This window comes from Pristiophorus japonicus, chromosome 2 (assembly GCF_044704955.1).
Source record: "Pristiophorus japonicus isolate sPriJap1 chromosome 2, sPriJap1.hap1, whole genome shotgun sequence".
NCBI lineage: Eukaryota > Metazoa > Chordata > Chondrichthyes > Pristiophoridae > Pristiophorus > Pristiophorus japonicus.
In genome coordinates this window covers 248,250,142-248,273,623 of record NC_091978.1, presented here as the reverse complement: position 1 = coordinate 248,273,623, position 23,482 = coordinate 248,250,142, and the positions used below count along the sequence as shown (strand labels likewise).

At 44.2% G+C, this 23,482-nt stretch overlaps 1 protein-coding gene across 5 annotated transcripts in view; it reads left to right on the top strand.

The window, feature by feature from the left end:
* Positions 1-650: 650 nt before the first annotated feature.
* Positions 651-23,482, top strand: part of LOC139245293 (bifunctional heparan sulfate N-deacetylase/N-sulfotransferase 4-like) — a 976,369-nt gene continuing 953,537 nt past the window's right edge. For 4 of the 5 annotated variants that reach the window (XM_070871158.1, XM_070871145.1, XM_070871161.1 and 1 more), the window contains exon 1: positions 1,449-1,573. The gene's annotated coding sequence lies outside the window, so the exon portion shown is untranslated. Of the gene's footprint in view, positions 1,017-1,448; positions 1,574-23,482 lie in introns of those variants that run through there. The other variant, XM_070871150.1, reaches the window with a different exon arrangement.

Below are 23,482 nucleotides of genomic sequence, written 5' to 3'. Positions count from 1 at the left end.
CTAGCATTTTTTGTTTGTGTGGAGCACAAAGAAGCACATAGGACCACAGTTGTAGGGGCTGCAAAGCTGCATTAATTTAAAATTTGATCAAGCAGTCCTTGACACCAGCAGCCGAGGTACTTCTTCTTGACTTCCACCTCCTCCTCTTCATTTTCTATAGGAAAGGGTGCACTTCACCTTCCTGCTCCTCTGGTTGCATTGGTCCTCCACTTTTTATAGTGAAGTTGTGCAGAACACAACAGGCACAGATGATCTTTGAAACCTTCTTTGGGGCTTCAGAGTAGGACCTCACCTGATGTATCTAGACAACAGAATCCTAGCTTCAACATCCTGATGGATGTTCCAGGAGAATTTGGGTTGAAGCATGAGTCTCATCCATGCATTCAGCCTGCTCCTTCATTTGATTGTCGCAAAATATAGTTACTGCCAGGGTAGTCAACTAGATTAATTTGGTATAAGGGGCCAAGACTACCTGAATATTGATCAATTACAATCCTTTTAGATTTATATATACCATGGGCTTCTTATTTGGTTCCACATTTTTAGGAACCTAGACGCCTTGAAGAAGAGCTGGGCTATCTCCAGTAGTTCCCTCCTCCCATTGGGAAATCGACCTGCATTAAACCACGTGATGCATTGATGTACGAATGACGGACTAATCTGGCAAATGTCACCAGTCATTGCTTGAAAGGAGTTGGTTGCATAAAAGTTGCTATTCAAGCCAGCATACGCACAAAGTGCTGCCTCAGAATCTTTCAAACATTTGTTCTCACCCTATCGAGGACTCAGCCCTACCCACCCGATTCCGTGGGTCACATGTGCTGTTTGCAAGGGGCTGCTCCCTAGGTGTACCACCACAGAATCAGCCTTCATCGAGACAGATGTTAAGTAAACACATAGCAAGGATGTTGATTTGTTTAAGGCTCGAGATGATGGTGAACAAGTTTCCATATCAGACCTAATTACTGCTCCTTTAAATTAATAGCAGATATTGTGCAACAAGTGATTTCCAGCAGGTACTTTGTGCTAAACATTTGTTCTCAGAATGTCATTTAAAAATGTTCTCTTTTTTTTGGTAGACTGAGTCGGTGACATTAGAAAAATAAACCGCTGTTGTGCATTCTATTTTTGGCAGTCATCCAAGTGTTTGCATAAATTTATCAAAATTCTAAGGGGACCTATAAAATACCTACAATCTCGGCCAGAAGGAAAGTGCTAAATCTTGCTTTCTGCACAGCTAGGCAATCTATAAAAACTTGCAAAAAAAATGGTTTGCTGCAAATCACTGCAACAGAGACCACAGCTTATTTGCCTAGCAGACATTCATAGATCACATGATGCTTGTATGGGCGTTTTTTTTTGTTTGTTGCTAGCATTGCTCAGCTGTGCCTGAGAGTAGGAGGCTTGGCAGCGTGGGACTTGTCAGCGATGAAGGATGTACCAAGTAAAACAACGTCTCTCATTTCACAGTCAAGTCTGTTTCTCCACCAGCCCAGCTGGTGTTACACCGAGCTGCAGCAAATGGAAACATCACAAGGCTTCGTTAGTCTGAATGATGGGGGCATCAGATGATGTAAGTGCTAATTCACTGTGATAGATTTCTCCTCATATCAGCAATTCAGATAAAGTTTGTTGCAGAAAGACATGCCTGGTATTTCAATCTGGTATTAAAAGTGCAAGTGCATTTTTCTGTATTAATTAAAAATGTCTTAACGTAGGCTGAAGGATGCTGTTATATAAATTCTAAGGTTTGTTATTTTTGCTGTTGTAGGTGTCTCCTCAAAGCATAATTCAAGATTGTAACATTTTATTTGCCTGAACTGACCAGAACACTGCCATAAACTGCCATTAGAACCTTCACAACAGTGATTGTGGTGCCTTGATACTGGCCAATCTAAAGTGCTATAAACCCAGAAGAGAAGAGAAAAAAAATGGAACAAAGATGTTTGGTGAAAGAGACAGGTGTTTGAAACAAGAAGAAAGAATGGGTGAGGTTGTTTTAATGATGGAACGGTGAGTTAATACGAATAGGAAAGGATTTTGCACTCAAATGACTGTTACTGAAACTGATAGTTGAGACTGGCATTACCTTGCTTATCACTGACTTTAATTTCAGTTTCAGATACACCCACCATAAAATGATCAAACGGAAACTCAAATGGTAGATGAGTTGAACAAAAACTATGAGAATATACCCCACATAGAAATAACACTCCTCAATCTTCCAGGCATTTGTTTTACTTGTAGATCATTACATACGCAATCTGAATCTGAAAGCAGTGAATTGTCAGCAATGTAGAACTGATCTTACCCAGCAGTTTCAATAAGTCATTTGGTTACGGTTCCTACTCACATCCACCCGCTGTTTCAAGTTTATAATGATTTCATCCATTCTCTCCTCTGGTTTCAAATGCCTGTCTCGCCCATAAATAACTTCCGACCATTAATTTTACTGCCTTTCCCTTTTCTACACTCCAGTTGGGGGCCAGCGACCAGCTGCCATGGAGCCTTAAAAGTGAAAGCTGTAGTGGTGGAAGATTATTGAAAATGTGAAAGTTTTTAAATTTCAGCAAGCAGCTATGACAACAAAAGCATTGATACTCAGCCACTAAATGCCATTGTCCGACTGTCACCGTTCAGTATTATTCTTGGTAAGGAGTAGTTTTGTTCTTAACAAAGTACATGAATGCTGTAATGAACAAAACTCCAATTTTGGAAATCATAGATTATTATTTATAAGCATTGTGCGTTAAAAACACTTTTTTCATTAAACCTTAACATTAAAGATATTAGAGTAGAATCAGAAGAAATAGAATTGAAATTGTAATGTGTGATATTAATAAAAAATATGTTAACACATTTTATAAAATTCTTCAGCTATTCTATTGAAAGCATTAACCTATTAAAATAAAAAGGTTAATGCCTTCATTAAAATGGCCAAAAAAGGAATTTCATTCAAGTACATCAATGTATTCACTATGAATATTGTACAGTGTAATTTCAACCTGTAGGTAGCTAATTGTTGCACCCAAACTGACCAGTTATCCAAACTGTGACTGGTAGATAACATGTAATAGTTGATCGTAACAGATCATTCATCCAAACTCACTGGTGGGTTTATAGTAGGCAGTTTATAAGGATTCACCACTGGTGGAAAGAAATTACATAATATGCCATGGTAAATTTCCACCTAGTGCTGTATTTGAAAAGAAACAAACAGGGAAGTGCAGGCTAGAAACAAAGATTTTGATTATTTTGTAAGGTTCCGGGCAAAATATTCGGCTCCATTTTACCCATTGTTTGGGCGCTACGCGTACCATTTTGTGCTGAAAATGGCGTCTGCATCGCACTACCTTGATGAGGGTGGAAGGGCAGGCGTTAGGAGTGTGCGATGGAAGTATGCAGAGTGCGCAGATCGTGATGTCAATCGGAGTGCAACGCTGCTTTGACGCCACCGATACCAATTTTGTCATCAATGCTATAGCTAATGCACTGCATTAACCTCAGCACTATTTAAAGGGATCAGCAGCCACTCGAAGGTTAGTTGCTGATTGATTTTCTACTGGCTCTGTGTAAGTTTGTGGAAGTGTTTGGAGCTGTCCAGAGATGTTTAAAGTCGGTGAGATGGCAGGGAGTGATGCTGCAAGTGGAGATGGCCTTGCTTCTGACTTGGAGTTCTGGTCAGACCACTTGCTCCCAGTGGTGGGAGCACAAATGCTGTCATCCTGAGAGAGGATAGCAGATGCCTGCTTCATGAAGCTACTGTCACTCTCCCAGGGCAGCATCTCAGCAATCCTAGTATTCTGATGGAAGATAGATTGCTGGACTACAGCATTGTGACACCCTGAGAAACATGGAAAATAGGTGCAGGAGTAGGCCATTCGAGCCCACACCACCATTCAATATGTTCATGGCCGATCGTGCAACTTCAGTACCCCATTCCTGCTTTCTCTCCACACCTCTTGATCCCTTTAGCCGTAAGAGCCACATCTAACTCCCTTTTGAATATATCTAACGAACGGGCATCAACAATTTTCTGTGGTAGAGAATTCCACGGGTTCACAATTGTCTGAGTGAAGACGTTTCTCCTCATCTCGGTCCTAAATGGCTTACCCATTATTCTTAGACTGTGACCCCTGGTTCTGGACTTCCCCCAACATCAGCCTGGTGAACCTTCGCTGCATTCCCTCAATAGCAAGAATGTCCTTCCTCAGATTAGGAGACCAAAACTGTACACAATATTCAAGGTGTGGCTGCACCAAGGCCCTGTACAACTGCAGTAAGAGCTCCCTGCTTCTATACTCAAATCCCCTAGCTATGAAGGCCAACATACCATTTGCCGCCTTTACCGCCTACTGTATCTGCATGCCAACCTTCAATGACTGATGTACCATGACACTCAGGTCTCGTTGCACCTCCCCTTTTCCTAATCTGTCACCATTCAGATAATATTGTACCTCCTGTTTTTGCCACCAAAGTGGATAACCTCACATTTAATTACATTACATTGCATCTGCCATGCATTTGCCCACTCACCTAACCTGTCCAAGTCACCCTGCAGCCTCTTACCATCCTCCTCACAGCTCACACTGCCACACAGCTTAGTGTCATCTGCAAACTTGGAGATGTTACATTCAATTCCTTCGTCCAAATCGTTAATGTATATTGTAAATAGCTGGGTGCCCAGCAACGAATCTTGCGGTATCGCACTAGTCACTGCCTGCCATTCTGAAAAGGACCCGTTTATTCCTACTCTTTGCTTCCTGTCTACCAACCAGTTCTCTATCCACGTCAATATATTACCCTCAATAACATGTGCTTTAACTTTGCACATTAATCTCTTGTGTGGGACCTTGTCAAAAGACTTTTGAATGTCCAAATACACCACATCCACTGGTTCTCCCTTGTCCACACTACTAGTTACACCCTCAAAAAATTCTGGAAGATTTTTCAAGCATGATTTCCCTTTCATAAATCTATGCTGACTTGGACCGATCCTGCCGCTGCGTTCCAAATGCGTTGCTATTACGTCTTTAATTATTGATTCCAACATTTTCCCCACTACCGATGTCAAGCTAACCGGTCTATAATTCCCTGTTTTTTTTAAAAGTGGGGTTACATTAGCTACCCTCCAATCCATAGGAACTGATCCAGAGTCTACAGGATGTTGGAAAATGACCACCAATGCGTCCACTATTTCGAGGGCCACTTCCTTAAGCACTCTGGGATGCAGACTATCAGGCCCTGGGGATTTATCGGCCTTCAATCCGATCAATTTCCCAAACACAATTTCCAGACTAATATTAATTTCCTTCAGTTCCTCCTTCTCGCTAGACCCTCGGTCCCATAGTATTTCCGGAGACCATCTGAGCTTCCATTGCAGCACTCAGACGTTGGGGCTTCCGCCTGTATTGCACTGGAAGCTGAGACCTCGGCCTTCAGACCCTGCATCATGGGTGGGTCCACAAGTGCACTAATTGAGTTCACCATCACTTCCATGCTGGAAATCGTGAGCTCCAAGCTTTGCACAAACCCCTGTGCAAGGCTGGAGCTGGACTCCTCCATGATTCTTGATATTGCACTCAGGTATTCTGGCAGGCCTGCCAATGCACCAAGCATTTAATTGTGCACACCCATCAGCCATCTTCTGTAGGCCACCCCATTGAAGTCCTCATCTGAGTCCTCTGCAACAGAACTCGTGTCCGCTCTCCAGGAAGCTGGCACTTGCACTACTCTTTCCCATTGCCCTGATTGCAAGCACTCATCCCTGGTGTCTCATCACATGCAGATCCCATATCTAACCTATCCTCTAAAGTACGCAGAGTGCCAATATCTGAGCTGATGGTTGGAAATGTGAACTCGAGTGATAGTGTGTCTTCATGATCACTGTCTTCCTGCTCCTCCACCAATGCCTGGCTAGGTTGCAGTTCATGGGTGTCTCAGGAGAAAGGCACAAGTGTAGGGTTCTAGTGAGGGGAGGGGGAGAAAGCAATAGGTGCATGCTTTCACCATCTGCAGCTTGTAAGTCAGAAGAGGTAGTGGGATGAGGGTGAAATGGGATGTGAGAAGGAGGATTAGTTATGAGGATAGAATCATAAAAGTTACAGCAGAGAAGGAGGCCATTTCAGTCTATAGTTACAGCACTTCGAGTGTATATCCAAGTACTTTTTTAATTTGGTGAGGTTTTCTGCCTCTAACACCCTTTCAGGCAGTGAGTTCCAGACACACGCCACCCTCTGGGTGAAAAGATTTCTTCTCAAATCACCTCATACCACTGACTTTAAATCTATGACTCCTGGTTATTGATCGCTCTACTAAGGGAAATAGGTCCTTCCTAACCACCCTATCTAGGCCCCTCATAATTTTGTACACCTCAATAAGGTCTCCCCTCAGCCTTCTCCATTTCAAAGTTAACAATCCCAGCCTATTCAATCTTTCCTCATAGCTAAAATTCTCCAGTCCAGGCAACATCCTCATAAATCTCCTCTGTGCTATCTCTGTCATCTTGGATTGCTTCAGCCCCACTGCTGGTCACAAGCTCAGCGATTGCCCTCCCAAGAATGGTCAGCATCTCCTCCATGGGGTGAGATTATGCTGGCACACCTGTGCCTCTTCAGGTAGCATCTGCTGGCTCAGATTGTGAGCACCTTGTTCTGCAAGAGAAAGGGAAGTGTGTCAGTGAGTTTGATGCAATGTGTTTTGGTGATATTACTGTCATGATTGAATAACTGATAGTGTGTTCAAGTTGTGAGATGTGGATGTGAGGCTTGCAGCAGTGGTAAGTGTGAGAGGGTGAGGTGAAGCTATGAATGTGAGGTATGAGTTGTGTTTGATAGAGATTGGTGGTAGGTGAATGATGGGGTGTGATGCATTGAGCAGTCTATGTGGTTAGTGGTGCAGATGGTGGGATATGGCATTTGAAGATGAATTAATTGATCTTGACCACTCGTGTGAGATCATTAAGCTTCTTCCTGGACGGCAGCCAGCTCCTCGGGGTAACACTGTTGGCATTGACAGCTATGGCTATCTGTTTCCATTGGTATTTTCGATTTTGCTTGGAGGGCCTCTATACCCTCTGTGGAAATAAGATGTCTCTCCTCCTATTTACCTCCAAGGACTCCATTGCTGCAGCCAAGACTCTTGGTGCACACTCTCTCCACTGTTGTGTTAGTAGTTGTTGTTCACCCCTTTAGGAGGTGCAGATTGTCTTCAAGAAGTGCAGGCTAGCATTCATTGGAGCTAGCCCCACACAAACTTAGGCCCTCTGCTCAGCATTCAGCCACTCAACAGTGTAGGGTGTTTGTTTTTCACTCTACTCTGATTCGTAGACTTTGGAACTTATAGGGGAAAGGACAACACATGGCAGAAAATTTAGGCTTAACCCAGTGTCAGTTTTATTACACACAAAAAATGACTAAAACTACAGGATTAGTCTTTTGAGAGAAATTGACTGAAAACATACAATCACCCTTCCTGGCTGTAGTTATTGTAGGTTCATGGTCATTGGTTCCGTAACCAGTTGGTGGTTCTTCTGGCTGTTCTCTGCAGTGCTGTTCCTTTCGTGTACGCTCCGTACTACATGTCCTTCCGTCCGTTTGTCTATTCGTTCTTTCAACCTGTATCCATCTGTACACGTGTCCTTCTACTTCTTCCGTCTGTTCCTGTCCCTCTTCCGTCTTTTGCTGAGCTGCTTCTAGCTCACATATTTATATCCAGGTTTTGACTGATCTCCCGCCAGTTTCTGATGAAGTGTTTGCATCAATACATTGTTTTGTGGTCCCCTTGGTTGATTGACTGCAATAATGGACTCTTCTGTTTTCCCATTTGCACACTGAGTCTGCAAGGCTCAAGTTGATTTCTCATCTTAACACCTCGTTCCCAAAAAATGTGCACCTGGTGTGGTTCCTTTGTTGTCCGTTCTTTTTACAGACTTGGTTCTCCATTGATCTTGCTTTTCCCCACCCTGGTCAATCAAGTTCAGGGCCTCACATAACAACTCCATTGTTATTATGCATGAAGTCAGTTTTGGGTCCTAACCACAGAATGTCCTTAATTGTCCAGTTTAATTCCAAAAGCTGGTATTACATTCCAAAAGCTTGGATTAATCAATTTTTAGTTCATGGTCTCCTTCTGTGCTTTTCTGAAGATTAGTAACCTTACAGCAGCACGTTCAGCACTGGGCTGAATACCACAATCAATATAATTAGCAGGCAGCAGAAAGTCTGCATTCCTTTCAATGGGCATGGGGGTGATTGCGCATCGCTCTCCACATGCCCAATTTCAGGGCAAACCAATTTCTAGGCCCGCATTCCTACCAGCGAGTAAACACAGAACTGATTTCTGCTTCACTGGGGGCACAACTTCAGCTATGTCTGTAAAAGAAAGAGTTTAAAACTGTACAGGTTCTGGAAAAAGGAATAGAGTAGATTGTCCTCATTTGGAACCAGTGTTAGCAGAGGTCTGATGGGACAAATAGCTTCTCTTTGTGCTGATATTTCCTAAACTTTATTTCCCATCTAATACTGCTCATTCCAAAACTTGTAAATGAAGTTTAAAAAATTAGACATCTTGTTCCTCTGCTACCTCCTCAGGTACTTTATCCAGAAAAGCATGTTTTTCCTTTCCTATGCTAGCAATTTTCTCTCCTCCCTTTCTGAAAGTGCTGACATAGGTTGGTGTATGGGAGCTCTGAAGTGACAATTCATCATTTGTGAGGCCAGACAGTGCGCAGTGAGTGTCAGCAGGCTATTTAGCCATAAGGGAAAGGCAGTGCTACAAAGCACAATCCTGTCCCCACCTTACATCCACATATATAAACTTTCCAGTTGAAGTTATCAGGTCTGGAAACCATGGCTGATTTTGATCCCTCCTTAGACCAGGGCAGCTGAGATCAATTGTTGCACCCCAAAGCCACCATAACTGAGATCAACAAACTCAGCACAAACTGGGGATTGAACCCAGATCTTTCTAATCTGAAAGCAAAATACTGCGGATGCTGGAACCTGAAATAATAACAGAAAATGCTGGAAATCTCAGGCAGCATCTGTGAAGCGAAAAGCAGAGTTAATGTTTCAGGTCGATGCCCCTTCGTCAGAACTGACGAATGTTCGAAAAGAACAGATTCTTCAGGAGCACTGAAAAGGGGAGGGTAAGAAGAACAAAAGGGAAGGTCTGTGATAGGGTGGAAGGCAGTAGAGATTAGAGAGACAAAAGGGATGATGGGATCAATTGAAATAGTAATGGCAGGAGTTAGAAAAACATTAGTCAAGATAGATGTGAATGGTGGAATAATGAGCAGCTGCCATTGGAGACAAAGAGAAAAAACGTAAGATCGGCGAGGCGGCGGGGGTGGGGGAGGGAGCCAAAAATGAGTGGAAGTTATCTGAAATTGTTGAACTCGATGTTGAGAAGGCTGTAAAGTGCCTAAACAAAAGATGAGGTGCTGCTCCTCGAGGTTGCATTGAGCTTCATTGGTACAGTGTAGGAGGCCGAGGATGGAGATGTCAGAGTGGGAGTGGAGCGGGGAATTAAAGTGACAGACGATAGGGCCATGGACTGAATGGAGGTGCTCTGTTACTAATCTGTATGGCTCAGTTCCACATCAGGCAAAGCAGCTACTTACTTAGCCATCAGCTGTCACGTAGAAAACATCAGAACAGATGAAAATGATGAACAGAAAAAGACCAGCTGGTCCATCGAGTCTGTCCCATTAATCCATGTTGCAGCCAAGCAACACAACCCCAATACTCCCCAGCACCACCAGCCATGTAAACTCCTAGGTGAGGCAAAAACTCAGATTTACAAAAACCTAGGCTAATTCTGGGAAAAAGGAATTCTGGGAAATTTCACTGCGATCTCCGCCCCCTACCCCAGGCAATCAAAATTAGTTGCAGGAGGCCACAGTGCCCAAGAACACATCATCTGCCTACTTGTTGTATGCAGAGATATCCTTTTCCTCCAGAACCTTGTCCAGCTAAAATAATTAATGCAATAGGTGCTATTGTCATCATTAATCATTAATAGGATTTAGAACAACACAGTTTGAGCCCACTGGAATATTCAGGTTTAAAATCCTTCTCACTAAATGGTTTGTGCAGAATCCTAAGCACTCTAATATTCTTGTTTAATATCTATATGATTCATTAAAAGAAAGTAAGAACTTGCACTTCTCTAGCACCTTTCACGGCCTCAGGATGTACTTTACAGCCAATGAAGAACTTTTGAAGTGTAAAGAAGGAAATGCAGCAGCCAATTTGTGTACAGCAAGCTCCCACAAACAGCAATGTGATAATGACCAGATAATCTGTGGGATTGTTTTGTGATGTTTATTGAGGGATAAATATTGGCCAGGACATAGGGGAGAACTCCCCTGCTCTTCTTCAAAATAGTGCTGTAGAATCTTTTGCGTCCACCCGAGAAGGCAGATGGGGCTTCGATTTAACATTTCATCCAAAAGACTTCCTCAGTATTGCACTGGAGTTTCAGCTTAAATTTTTGTGCTCAAGTCTCTGCAGTGAGACTTGAACTTTCTGACTCAGGGGCGAGAGTTTTACCACTGAACCACGGGTGACGTGCTTATGCTAATTTATAGTGAATATTTTTGGAATTTTCTTCGCTCCATCTTTGGTGGCCATTCCTTTATCTGCCTGGGCTCCAAGCTCTGAATTCCCTCCCTGCCTCTCTACCTCTTTCTCCTCCTTTTAAATTGCTCCTTAAAACCTACCTCATTCATCAAGCTTTTGCTCACCTGTCCTAATGGCCCTGAAATTCCTGTAAGACCATTCCCGCGGGCAATCTGCTAAAATAAAGAAAAAAAATGCACACTTACCTTTCTCTCCTGCGCCCTCTTGAACTTCCGATTTTTTGATGAAGATTACCGGGCAGCGCATGACATCACGCCGCCCGGGAACGCAGCGCGCGCGATGTCTGTGGATTCTTTCGATGTCTGTCATCGTCCACAGGAGCTGTCAAAAGCAGTTCATTTACATAGGCCATGCCCTGATTTTTTTTTTTACCTTCAGTTGGGAATTTGGTTAGAGATCACTACAAGGCTTTGAAAGGTGAGATTTTTCTATGCTTTTTTAATCTTTTAGAATAGTTTAAAGATTGTCTAATTTATTTTAAACATTTTAACAGTTTTAAAAGTTAATTAAAGCAATATAAAGACATTAAAATGCCTTGCATTTCTGAATGAGTCGTGGTTGTGCAGTGTGTAATAGCATGGCCAGCAAATAAAAAGTAGCGACTTCTAAACTGCATGTAAAAATGAAAGGAAGAGAAAATATTTCTAAGATTGATGGCCACAAAATTTCTGGCTTGGGGGAGGGTGTATGTTGGCGGGGCAAGGAATTGTTGGCTGGGCCGATGTTTGATAAAACACACTGAAGAACCAACTGCCCTCCCAGTGCAGCAGCATACAAATGATGGAATTAGGATGGGACGACAGCACTTGTCCTAAATTCCAAAACTCCTGCCCTCCCATCCATTCTCGAGAAGCTAAGCCTCTATGTAAAAGGTACAGTTTGTCAGGACCCATTCACCAAGGTGGAAGTACGTGGTTGAAAGTACAGTGTTCAACTGAGATTGTTTGTGGAAACTTTCGGCCATATTTTATGACTCACTACAATTGCTGGAAAGCTTTTGCACTATTATTCTCAAGAAGCCATCCTCTACATTCTGCATTATCCTTGGAAAGCATTCTACCTTAACACAATTACTGAGATAGGTACTGAGTGTCTGACTTTCCAAGCTGCAATAGACAACACGGTACCTCAAATGTTATAAAAGTTGGAAGATTTGAATCTCTCATTACTTTGAGAAAAAGCTGCTTGATTCAATTTCCTGCTGTTTATTTAGTTTGTGTTAAGCTTTTACTCTACAGAACTCCTCAGCATCGACTGACTGCTGCTTATGCTGAAGACTATTGAGCTGTTTGAAGCAAAGTTTCAGGTAGATGCTCACAGAATGCAGGCTGTACGCCTGCTTTATCTCTCGCAGAACTGTCGTGCTCTAATCCTGGGCAGCCGATTTCTAAAACTCGGAATTCTGCGCGAGAAATCATTACACGGGAAAGACCTGTCAAGGTCCAGCTGACCAGATCGGAAAAGCCAGTTTTCAGCGCATGCACATTGTGCGCTGAAAACCGGCTTTTCCGATGCCTTCCCAGGTCCGTATGCACATACTTACGGACCCGGGACTTCGGAATTTCAGGGCCATTATCTTCTTGTGCAACTCGGTGTCAAACTTTGTCTGATAAGGCTCCTGTGACGTGCCTTAGGACATTTTACTATGTTAAATGTGCTATATAAGTGTAAGTTATTGTTGTTGGAGTAAGTGTGTGATCCTGACTGTAGTTCTACATCAGTATGGATCAGTATGTCGCCGATTCCAAGGTCTTATTTCATTATGAATTGTAGTTCATATCTGATTGAGAATGTCCACTTGCTTATACTAGTTGGCTGCTGCTATTATCCCCCTTTCCCATTCTGTCTTCTGCTATGTGTCTTTCTTCATTCTTCATTACAGTAGTCCTGCTGTAATACCTAAAAAACAATACTGAGCCAAGCATAATTTATCCTGAACATTGTTCAGTCTAATTAAGCTTTCTTGTTTGTTATAGTCAAAACTAGTTCTCTGTCCAAAGACACCAGAAAGGAAACAAATCCTTGGCTAGCTGACACTTGTCTGAGTCACTCCATTACAGCTGACAGGAAGGGGGAGAAAGGACATAGAAAAATAGAAAATAGGTGCAGGAGTAGGCCATTCGGCCCCTCGAGCCTGCACCACCATTCAATAAGATCATGGCTGATCATTCACCTCCATACCCCTTTCCTGCTTTCTCTCCATACCCCTTGATCCCTTTAGCCATAAGGGCCATATCCAACTCCCTCTTGAATATATCTAACGAACTGGCATCAACAACTCTCTGCGGAAGAGAATTCCACAGATTAACAAATCTGAGTGAAGAAGTTTCTCCTCATCTCGGTCCTAAATGGCTTACCCCTTATCCTTAGACTGTGTCCCCTGGTTCTGGACTCTCCCAACATCAGGAACATTCTTCCTGCATCTAACCTGTCCAGTCCTGTCAGAATTTTATATGTTTCTATGAGATCCCCCCCTCATTCTTCTAAACTCCAGTGAATACAGGCCCAGTCGATTCAGTCTCTCCTCATATGTCAGTCCTGCCATCCCGGGAATCAGTCTGGCGAATCTTTGCTGCAATCCCTCAATAGCAAGAATGTCCTTCCTCAGATTAGGAGACCAAAACTGAACACAATATTCCAGGTGAGGTTGCAGCAAGACCTCCCTGCTCCTATACTCAAATCCTCTTGCTATGAAGGCCAACATGCCATTTGCCTTCTTCACCACCTGCTGCACCTGCAAGCCAACCTTCAATGACTGATGTACCATGATACCCAGGTCTCGTTGCACCTACCATTCTCCTAATCTGCCATTCAGATAATATTCTGCCTTCATGTTTTTGCCACCAAAGTAGATAATCTCACATTTATCCACATTAAAATGCATCTGCCATGCATTAGCCCACTCACCTAACCTGTCCAAGTCACCCTGCAACCTCTTACCATCCTCCTCACAGTTCACATCACCACCCAGCTTAGTGTCATCTGCAAACTTGGAGATATTACTCTCAATTCCTTCATCTAAATCATTGATGTACATTGTAAATAGCTGGGGTCCCAGCACTGAGCCCTGCGGCACCCCACTAGTCACTGCCTGCCATTCTGAAAAGGACCGGTTTATCCCTACTTTCTGCTTCCTGTCTGCCAACTAGTTCTCTATCCATATCAATACATTACCCCCAATACCATGTGCTTTAATTTTGCACACCAATCTTTTGTGTAGGACCATGTCAAAAGCCTTTTGAAAGTCCAAATATACCACATCCACTGGTTCTCCCTTGTCTACTTAACTAGTTACATTCTCAAAAAATTCTAGAAGATTTGTCAAGCATGATTTCCCTTTCATAAATCCATGCTGACTTGGACCGATCCTGTCACTGCTTTCCAAATGCACTGCTATTTCATCTTTAATAATTGATTCGAACATTTTCACCACTACTGATGTCAGGCTAACCGGTCTATAATTCCCCGTTTTCTCTCTCCCTCCTTTTTTAAAAAGTGGTGTTACATTAGCTACCCTCCAGTCCATAGGAACTGATCCAGAGTCGATAGACTGTTGGAAAATGATCACAAATGCATCCACTGTTTCTAGGGCCACTTCCTTAAGTACTTTTGGATGCAGACTATCAGGCCCTGGGGATTTATCGGCTTCAATCCCATCAATTTCCCTAACACAATTTCCTTACTAATAAGGATTTCCTTCAGTTCCTCCTTCTCGCTAGACCCTTGGTCCCCTAGTATTTCCAGAACATTATTTGTGTCTTCCTTAGTGAAGACAGAACCAAAGTATTTGATCAATTGGTCTGCCATTTCTTTGTTCCCCATTATAAATTCATCTGAACCTGACTGCAAGGGACCTACTTTTGTCTTCACTAATCTTCTTCTCTTCACATATCTACAGAAGCTTTTGCAGTCAGTTTTTATGTTCCCAGCAAGTTTCCTCTCATACTCTATTTCCCCCTCCTAATTAAACCCTTTTTCCTCCTCTACTGAATTCTAAATTTCTTCCAGTCCACAGGTTTGCTGCTTTTTCTGGCCAATTTATTTGCCTCTTCCTTGGATTTAACACTGTCACTAATTTCTCTTGTTAGCCATGGTTGAACCACCTTCCTCATTTTATTTTTACTCCAGACAGGGATGTACAATTGTTGAAGTTCATCCATGTGATCTTTAAATGTTTGCCATTGCCTGTCCACCATCAACCCTTTAAGGATCATTCGCCAGTCTATTCTAGCCAAAAGAAGAAAAATAAATAAAAGACATTGATAAAATAATATCAGTGGCTGACAGAGAAAGAGAATGAAAAGAAAATGAGATATGAAAATAACAAAGTCTTCATCATAGGCGGTCCACGCTAAAAAGCGGATGAGTTCACAGGTGTTTCAATGAAGGACTCAAACTACTTCCTGAAGGGTGGAAGATGCCCGTGCGTGGGTTTTTTTAACGTGTGCTGGCAGTTGCACACCAGCCACCACATGGGCTTGACTGAGCTAGGTCTTGGTCCAGTGGCAAGGATTACCCAAGACGATTGGAGACGAGCCTTGCTGCACGGACCTAGTGTGATCTTATATGAGGCCCCGACCTGCGAGAGACCATCAGCAAATAACAAAGTAAGGGGAAGGGAAAACAGGAAAAGTGAAGTAAAAGGGCATTTAACATACTGTAGTAAAATGAAAAAACCTGATTGCTGGAAATCTGAAATTAGACTAAATGCTGGATCTTTACAATCGGTAACAGACAATAGGCTAACATTTCAAGGGTGGGACCCTTCATTAGTACTTGTGTTCTGAAGAAGGATAATATTTGAAACACTGATGTAACTTTCTCTTTCAGAATATGCCTAATCAACGGTGAATTTCCAACATTTTACCTTTTGTGTTTCACATATTAACCACTAATTGCTAAAAGAAGAGAATGTTAAACCAACCTTTACATTAGCGAATGCTCCAATCAATTTAACTTTTGTTAATACTTCTATACTCATTTCACCTTCCTTCACCAGTTAATGTCAATGGTTAATTCACCCATGGATAACAGTCAATCATATCAAATGATCTCGGATTCAGAATATTATATTTTACTAGCAATTTTCTTCGAATCAGCTGACCCGTATTGTTTTGATTTGGCACTTTATTTAGATAGCCAAGGGTATATTTTCTTCTGTACTGCTTTGTACTCATGACTAATTTTTTGCAAGATATCACAGATAGCTTCCCTCCAGTATTTCCAATCTGATAAATAAAATGATAAAGAAGGTTTCTGAATCTATGGAATTGTCAGCCATGAAATAGTCAGTAAAAAAACCCAGAATATATATATAAATACATATAAACGAAGAAGCATACATGAGAGAATGCTGAAAGAAATGAGGATCTAAGTAAAAAGTACTGTGATGGAAATTTAACAGAACTCAGTGGACATGTCAGTGGTGGCAGAAAAGTGGAAAATAGCTAATATTACTTTGATATTTAAAAAAGGTCAGAAGCATAATCCTGGGAATTATAGGCCTTTTAATCTTGATATCTGTAGTTTGGGAAAAAATCGGAGTCCATTATAAGAGAAGTAATTCAAGAGCATCTAGTGAAAATAAAGGCAATAAATTAAGGCCAACATGTAGTTTATGAAAGGCATGTTGTGCCTGACAAATTTATTGGAATCCTTTGAAGATATAATGGAGTTAGTGATGAAGATAGTGTGGCTAATACTTAGCCTAACTTGCAATCAGCATTTGATAAAGCACTTTATAAGACACCAGTGGCTCAAGCAAAAGCTTGTGGGATCAAAACAAAAGTTGTAAATTAAATAATCAACAGAATCGATAGTAGGGAACAGACGGGCCGATTCCACAGTCCTGCAAACCAGAAGAATGAGAATGCGAATAGCAGAGGCTGAGCTGACGTGGGACACCAGGTCCTACACCCGTTTCATTCTGGTCTGAAATTCTGCACTCTTATATTGTTAGTGAATGTTAGTTTCCTAAATGAGCTTCTTTAAGGTCCTGGATTTACTACAAATTATTTAAATGAACACCAAGCATACGCTGGCAGTATCTGTGGTTTGCACTTTTGGTACAGAAGCTCTTAAATAATCTTGGAATGGTTTCTTTACTAAATATTACTGAAAATTTACAGTGCTTTTCTTAGACATTTTTCCATACTTCTGCTTTTTCCATGTACAAACATTAAGGCCTAGAAATTAGTCTTCAGGCCCAGACTCGGCACTGTGCAAACCGAGAGGTGTGCGGATCAATGAAAATTAGTCTTTGAACCTCATTAACATACTCGGCTCGAGCTTCTGGTCACGCATCCAACTTTTGGATTGAACAGAGGTAGGTCAAGGGGTGAGCAGCCAACTCACTCCCAGGAGTCAGCTTTGCAATTTAAATATTTTAATGAGGTTGGCAGCCTCTGATTTGACCTGCTTTGCAGGTGTAGCAGTGGCCAGCAAGGTTTCCTAAGCCTCCGTTAACCCGGCAGCTGAAGGGAAGTGAGGACAGCTTTGGGTAGAAGGTATGTGCCTTTACAGCATCATCATCATCATAGGCAGTCCCTCGGAATCGAGGAGCACTTGCTTCCACTCCCAAAGTGAGTTCTTTGATGGCTGAACAGTCCGATACGAGAGCCACAGACTCTGTCACAGGTGGGACAGACATTCATCGGGGGAAGCGGGGAGGTGAGACTTATTTGCCGCACGTTCCTTCCGCTGCCTGCGCTTGGCCTCTTCATGCTCTTTGTGTTGAGACTCGAAGAGCTCAACGCCCTCCCGGATGGACTTTCTCCACCTCGGGCAGTCTGTGGCCAGGGTCTCCCAGGTGTCAGTGGTGATGTCGCATTTTACCAGGGAGGCTTTAAGGGTGTCCTTATAACGTTTCCGCTGTCCTCCTTTGGCTCATTTACCACAAAGGAGCTCCGCATAAAGCATTTGCTAAGGTACGCATGCCAGTAACTGCATGCAGCATCATCAGATGTTGGGCACGCCACATAGTACACATGCCAGTAACACCAGATGATGTTACTAGCATGCGTACTATGTGGCGTGCCCAACGAAGCTGATCGAGTGTGGTCAGTGCTTCAATACTGGGGATGTTAGCCTGGTCGAGGAAACTGATGTTGGTGCGCCTGTCCTCCCAGGGGATTTGTAGGATCTTGCTCTAAGGGGAGCTTGGTGTGTGGGTTCGAACCCACACTTCCCTGAGGTTCTGTACGTGCGATTTATGAGGATGGGTGAGTAACGAGGCACCAGACTCAGTGGGTAAGAGTGCAAAATGGCTAATGTTGTTTATTTAGAATAGTAAACACAAAGATAGAGGGCATAGGAAGAGGTCGTAAATAGCTGTAATGGCACAATCTCACTCAACGACACGAAAAATTCTCGCAACAGGGAAGGGGAAGATAAGAGGTTGAAACATTCCACCCACACACAACCCCACCTCTCACTTCCATCCTTCTTACCAATTCCTATCCTAAATTGAGTCTGTGAGGGGGTTTGGCTACACTCACAATCCTGTCAACTCCGGGGCTCTGGGAGCACTTATTTCAGCTCGGGGTCCCTCTGGGGTGGGTTTTACGTTGTTGGTCGGTTCGGTTTTCCTTCTCGATGTTGCGTCAGTTTCTTCTATTTGCCTCTCGGTTGGCTCCTAAGCAAAAAGCTGCTGGAATTAAGCGCACCTTCCCCAGAGCGAGGGCCCTGTGAAGAGCTGACTCAACTCTCCTTTAACTCAACTCAACCACAACGAAAACTGACTCCCATCTTCTTAACTCAACTCTACAACTCAATGCAAAAGCTGACTCCAACCTCCCACCTCCTTGTGTGTTTTTGCAACTTTTCTTATCGTCCGTTCATCTTCGCGCCAAAACTGCATGCCATTGTCTTGGGTCTTCCTTGAATAAAATGGGGTGTGAATGGCAGTTCGACGTGTGTCGATCTGTCTGGAATGGGAGATTAGCCACACCTCCTGTATCCTGTCGCTTGCTGATGGGGTGAATGAAGATGATTGTTCACTATCTCAACAGAGGTGCCACTCTGTCTGGGCTGGCCAAAATGATTGCATCAGACCTGTGGGCCTTTGTTTAATTATGCAAACTGATATCCTTTGTGTTGCCTTGTGTATTACTGGGGAGATTTTGCCTGGACATGTTGCCTCTTCTGTGAGGGTTTTACACGAAAAGCTGGAGAAATGTCCTTTTAAAATACAAAGTTGCCTTGTATCCATTTTCCTGGAAGAACCGAATGTACACTCTTCCCCCTTATGGTAGCTGGCTCATCCCCCATCCGGTTCCGTGCCCCTGCAACACTGTCTGTTACTGTACAGGGTGGCCAGAGTCCCATCATCCTCCGCGGTTTACAGGCTGTTGGCTGCAGTTGGTCATTTTAAACATGGCATCTTCCCATTCTCTCTGCCACATGTCTCCGTGGTTGGTTTTGCAGAACCTTACATTGCGGAGACATCGTTGGTGATATATCTCCAGCGACTTGAGGTGCCTTCTATACATCGTCCATGCCTCAGATCCATACAGGAGGGCGGGTATTACTTCAGCCCTGTAGACCATGAGTTGGTAGATTTGAGGACCTGGTCTTCAAACACTCTGTTCCTCAGACGGCCGAAGGCTGCGCTGACGCACTGGAGGCAATGCTGAGTCTCTGCATCAATGTCTGCCTTTGTTGATAAGAGGCTCCCGAGATATGGGAAATGGTCCACGTTGTCCAGGGCCGCACCGTGGATCTTGATGATTGGAGGGCAGTGCTGTGCTGCGGTGACAGGCTGGTGGAGGACCTTTGTCATGTGGATGTTAAGCATAAGGCCCATGCTTTGATATGCCTCGGTGAATACATTGACTATATCCTGGAGTTCAGCCTCTGTGTGCACAGACACAGGCGTCGTCCGCATACTGCAGCTCAACAACAGAGGTTGGGCTGATCTTGGACCTGGCCTGGAAGCGGGGAGCTTGTTGATTGTGAGGTAGAGCATGGCGGCAAGGAAGATTGAAAAGAGGGTTGGAGCGATAATGCAGCCCTGTTTGACCCTGGTCCAGATGTGGATTGGGTCTGTAATGGATCCATTCGTAAGGATCATGGCCTGTATGTCATTGTGAAGCAGGCGAAGAGTGTTGACAAACTTTTGGGGGCATCCGAAACAGAGGCGAACGCTCAATAGACCCTCACGCTTGGCAGTGTCAAGGCCTTTTATAAGATCGAAAAAGCTGGCGCTGCTCCCTGCATTTTACCTGCAACTGGCGCACTGCAAAGATAATGTCTGTTGTGCCCCGTAGAGGACGAAATCCGCATTGTGATTCCGGGAGGAGCTCCTCGGCCACAGGGAGAAGACGATTGAGGAGAACTCGACCGATAACTTTCCCCGTCGCTGAAAGCAGGGAGATTCCCCTGTAGTTGCCACAGCCGGACTTGTCCCCCTTTTTAAAAATGGTCACAATCACTGCATCTCTGAGATCTCCTGGCATGCTCTCCTCCCTCCAGATGAGAGAGATGAGGTCATGTATCCGTGCCAGCAGCGCCTCTCCGCCATATTTTAATGCCTCAGCAGGGATTCCATCCACACCAGTAGCCTTATTATTCTTAAGCTGTTTTATGGCTTTGCCTACCTTGTGCAACATTGGAGTTTCACTGAGTTGATGGCAGGTCGCATGCTGCGTGATGGAATCGAGAACAGTTGAGTCAAAGGCAGAGTCTCGATTGAGGAGATCTTCAAAGTGCTCCTTCCATCGGGCTCTGACAACCTCAGTGTCCTTGATGAGTGTTTCCCCGTCTTGGCCAGGAATGTGGTGGGGCCTTGGGAGTTTGGACCGTAGGTGGCCTTGACTGCAGCGAAGAATCCTTGCATATCGTAGCTGTCGACCAGTTGTTGTATCACCTGTGCTTTCTCCATCCACCACCTGTTCTTTAGGTCCTGAGTTTTTTGTTGGACCTGAGCCTTGAGCCGCCTGTAATGTTGTTTTGCAGCTCCCAAGTTGGGCTGTTGCTTGAGAAATGCTTTGCACTTGCGATCTATTAGTTCTTTGATCTCCTGATCATTTTCATCAAACCAGTCCTGATGTTTTCTGGTTGAGTGACCAAGTGTCTCTTCACAGGCACTGGTTATAGAGGCCTGGAGGGCAGACCAAGCGCTATGGGGATTCAGCACCTCAGGGTCATCAAGGCACACCAGATTGGCTGTGAGACGCTGACTGTATAGGGCTCTGTTAGCTGGGTCTCTCAGTGCCCCGGCATTAACTTTTTTGCGGAACTGTTTCTGCTGTCCTCTTTGCTTTGGCGCAATGTTAATGTTGATGGATCGGATTAGGCGGTGGTTCATCCAGCAGTATTCAGCTTCTGTCATGGCGCGAGTGATGTACACATCCTTGCAATCCCTGGCTCGGACGATGACATAGTCAAGCAGGTGCCAGTGTTTGGAGCGAGGGTGTTGCCACGATGCCTTGTATTTATCCCTCTGGCGGAACAGGGTGTTGGTGATGAGGAGTTCATGTTCTAGACATTTTGTCAGGAGTAGGGTACCACTGGAGTTGGCTTTCTCTACCCCCTCTCTGCCAATCACGCCTCCCCAGAGGGCTGTGTCTTTGCCAACCCTGGCATTAAAATCACCCAGGAGGATCAATTTGTCGCCCGTGGGGACGCGGGACAAGGATGCCTCGAGGTTGGAATAAAATACCTCTTTAGCCTCATCCGTTGCATCGAGTGTAGGGGCGTACACACTGATGACTGTGGCAAATTGGTTCCGAGATAGAGCGATATGGAGAGTCATGAGACGTCAGTTATCCCCACAGGGGAAGTCCTTGAGGTGGTCAACCAGCTCGTTCTTGACGGCAAAGCCAACTCCATGAAGGCGGCATTCTGCCTCTGGTTTCCCTTTCCAGAAGAAGGTGTAACCTCCACCATGTTCCTTCAACTGGCCTTCCCCTGCCCGCCGGGTCTCGCTTAGGGCGGCGATGTCAATGTCAAAACGTTTGAGTTCCCGGGCAACTATGGCGGTGCGGCGTTCCGGCCTGTTGCTGTTGGGATTGTCCATGTGGGTCCTGACGTTCCAGGCCCCGAACTTCATACTGACAAAGTGGAAGATGCCTGTGCGTAAGTTCTTTTAAGGTGGGGTGGCCGCTGCACACTGCAACCACACAGGCTTAGCTGAATAAGGTCTTGGTGCAGTGGCAAAAGGGTCCAAGACAACTGGAGACCAGGCACAGCTTTATAAACCTTATTGCCTACGGCGAAGTGTAGGCCGCAAGCTCGGCGCCGGGTAGCACCATTGATGGTAGATGGCCCAAGGCTTGGTTGGGGGGGGCCAGGCATGAGGAAGGTGACTTCCAAAGTTATTTTAAAAGTTAAAAGTTGATAAAGATTGCCAATTTATTTCAAGAGCTTCTAAGATGCAAATCAATAATAGATTATAAAGATAAAAAAAATAGATTCCCCAATTTTAAATAGTTTCTAAAAGTTGTTAAAAGTCAAAGATGTAGATTAATAATAGATATTTTAAAAGTATTTCGATTGAGAGTCTAAAATGTAAGTTTTAGAAGTTCTCCCAAATTGTTTAAGTTTAAAAGTTGGTTTTCAGCACTGCTTGTGGGTCAGGAGGAGCAGGAGTACTTCTCCTACCAGCCCCCCGCCCCTCCTCGCCCCGACCCCTCAACCTCGCCCTGAACAGACACCCCTACAAAGACCCCCAGAGCCGGGGATCGGATCCCTCCCCGGGATTGGGGATTGGATCTCCCAGGATCAATGATCAATTCCCCTCCTCAGATCCCTCTGGGATTGGACCACCTTGGGGTTAAGGATTGGACCCCCCTCTCCGGAATGGGACCCCCATCGGGTTGCGGATCGGACTCCACCCCACCCCCCCAGGATGGTATCCTACCTGCCCCTGCGATCTGCTTCAGAGTCCTCCCCGCCCGTTTGGAAACCAAGCCTGTCAATCAGGCTGATTTCCAGGTGAGGAACCTGTCAGGGCCAAATTAAGGAAGCTTAATGAAGCTTAAGGAAAATTAAGAATGCGGGGACTGTCCCAAAACACCGCCCCCACCCCATTCCTACATAACCCACCCCTGTTCATATCCAGGCCTTTATTCCAGCAAAATGCTTGGTAAGTGCTGAAACATGTCCGGTGGATGGGCCTGGGAAGTGGGGTCTGCGTTTCAGAGTCCAGCACAGGGGATCATTTTGACTTTTGGGTGAAAGTGTGAAACAGGTGATATTGATTCAGCTGCCTGTTATACATCTCTCCTGATTTAAGTGAGCACTGAAGATTAAGAGGAGGTTTAACAGAGACGTTCAAAATTATGCTGAGTGTTGGTAGAGTAAATAGGAAGAAACTGTTTCCACTTGCAGGACGGTGAGTAACCAGAGGACACAGATTCAAGGTGATTGACAAAAGAACCAGAGGGGAGAGGAGGAGAATTTTTTTTTTAATGCCGCGAGGTGTTAAGATCTGGAAAGCACTGCCTGAAAGGGTGGTGGAAACAAATTCAATAATAACTTTCAAAAATCAAATTGGATAAATGCTTGAAGGGGAAATAAATCACAGGACAATGAGAAAACAGCAGGAGAGTGGGACTAATTGGATAGCTCTTTTAAAGAGCCAACATAGGCATGTTAAGCTGAATGGCCTTCTTCTGTGTTGTAAGATTCTCTGGGCTAAAAATCTGGGTGTTTTACGCCACCAGTTAACAGCATAATTTTATGAAAAAACGTCAGCCAGCTGGTGATGGGTCCCTTGGCGTCTGCCATTTTCCGAGGGCTGGCAACACTGCCAGTAAAAGCGATGGCTCTGCAAATGTAAATTAGGGAGAGTGCAACGCTGACTTAATGTCACTCAGCAAACCTGGACCTTAGCACTG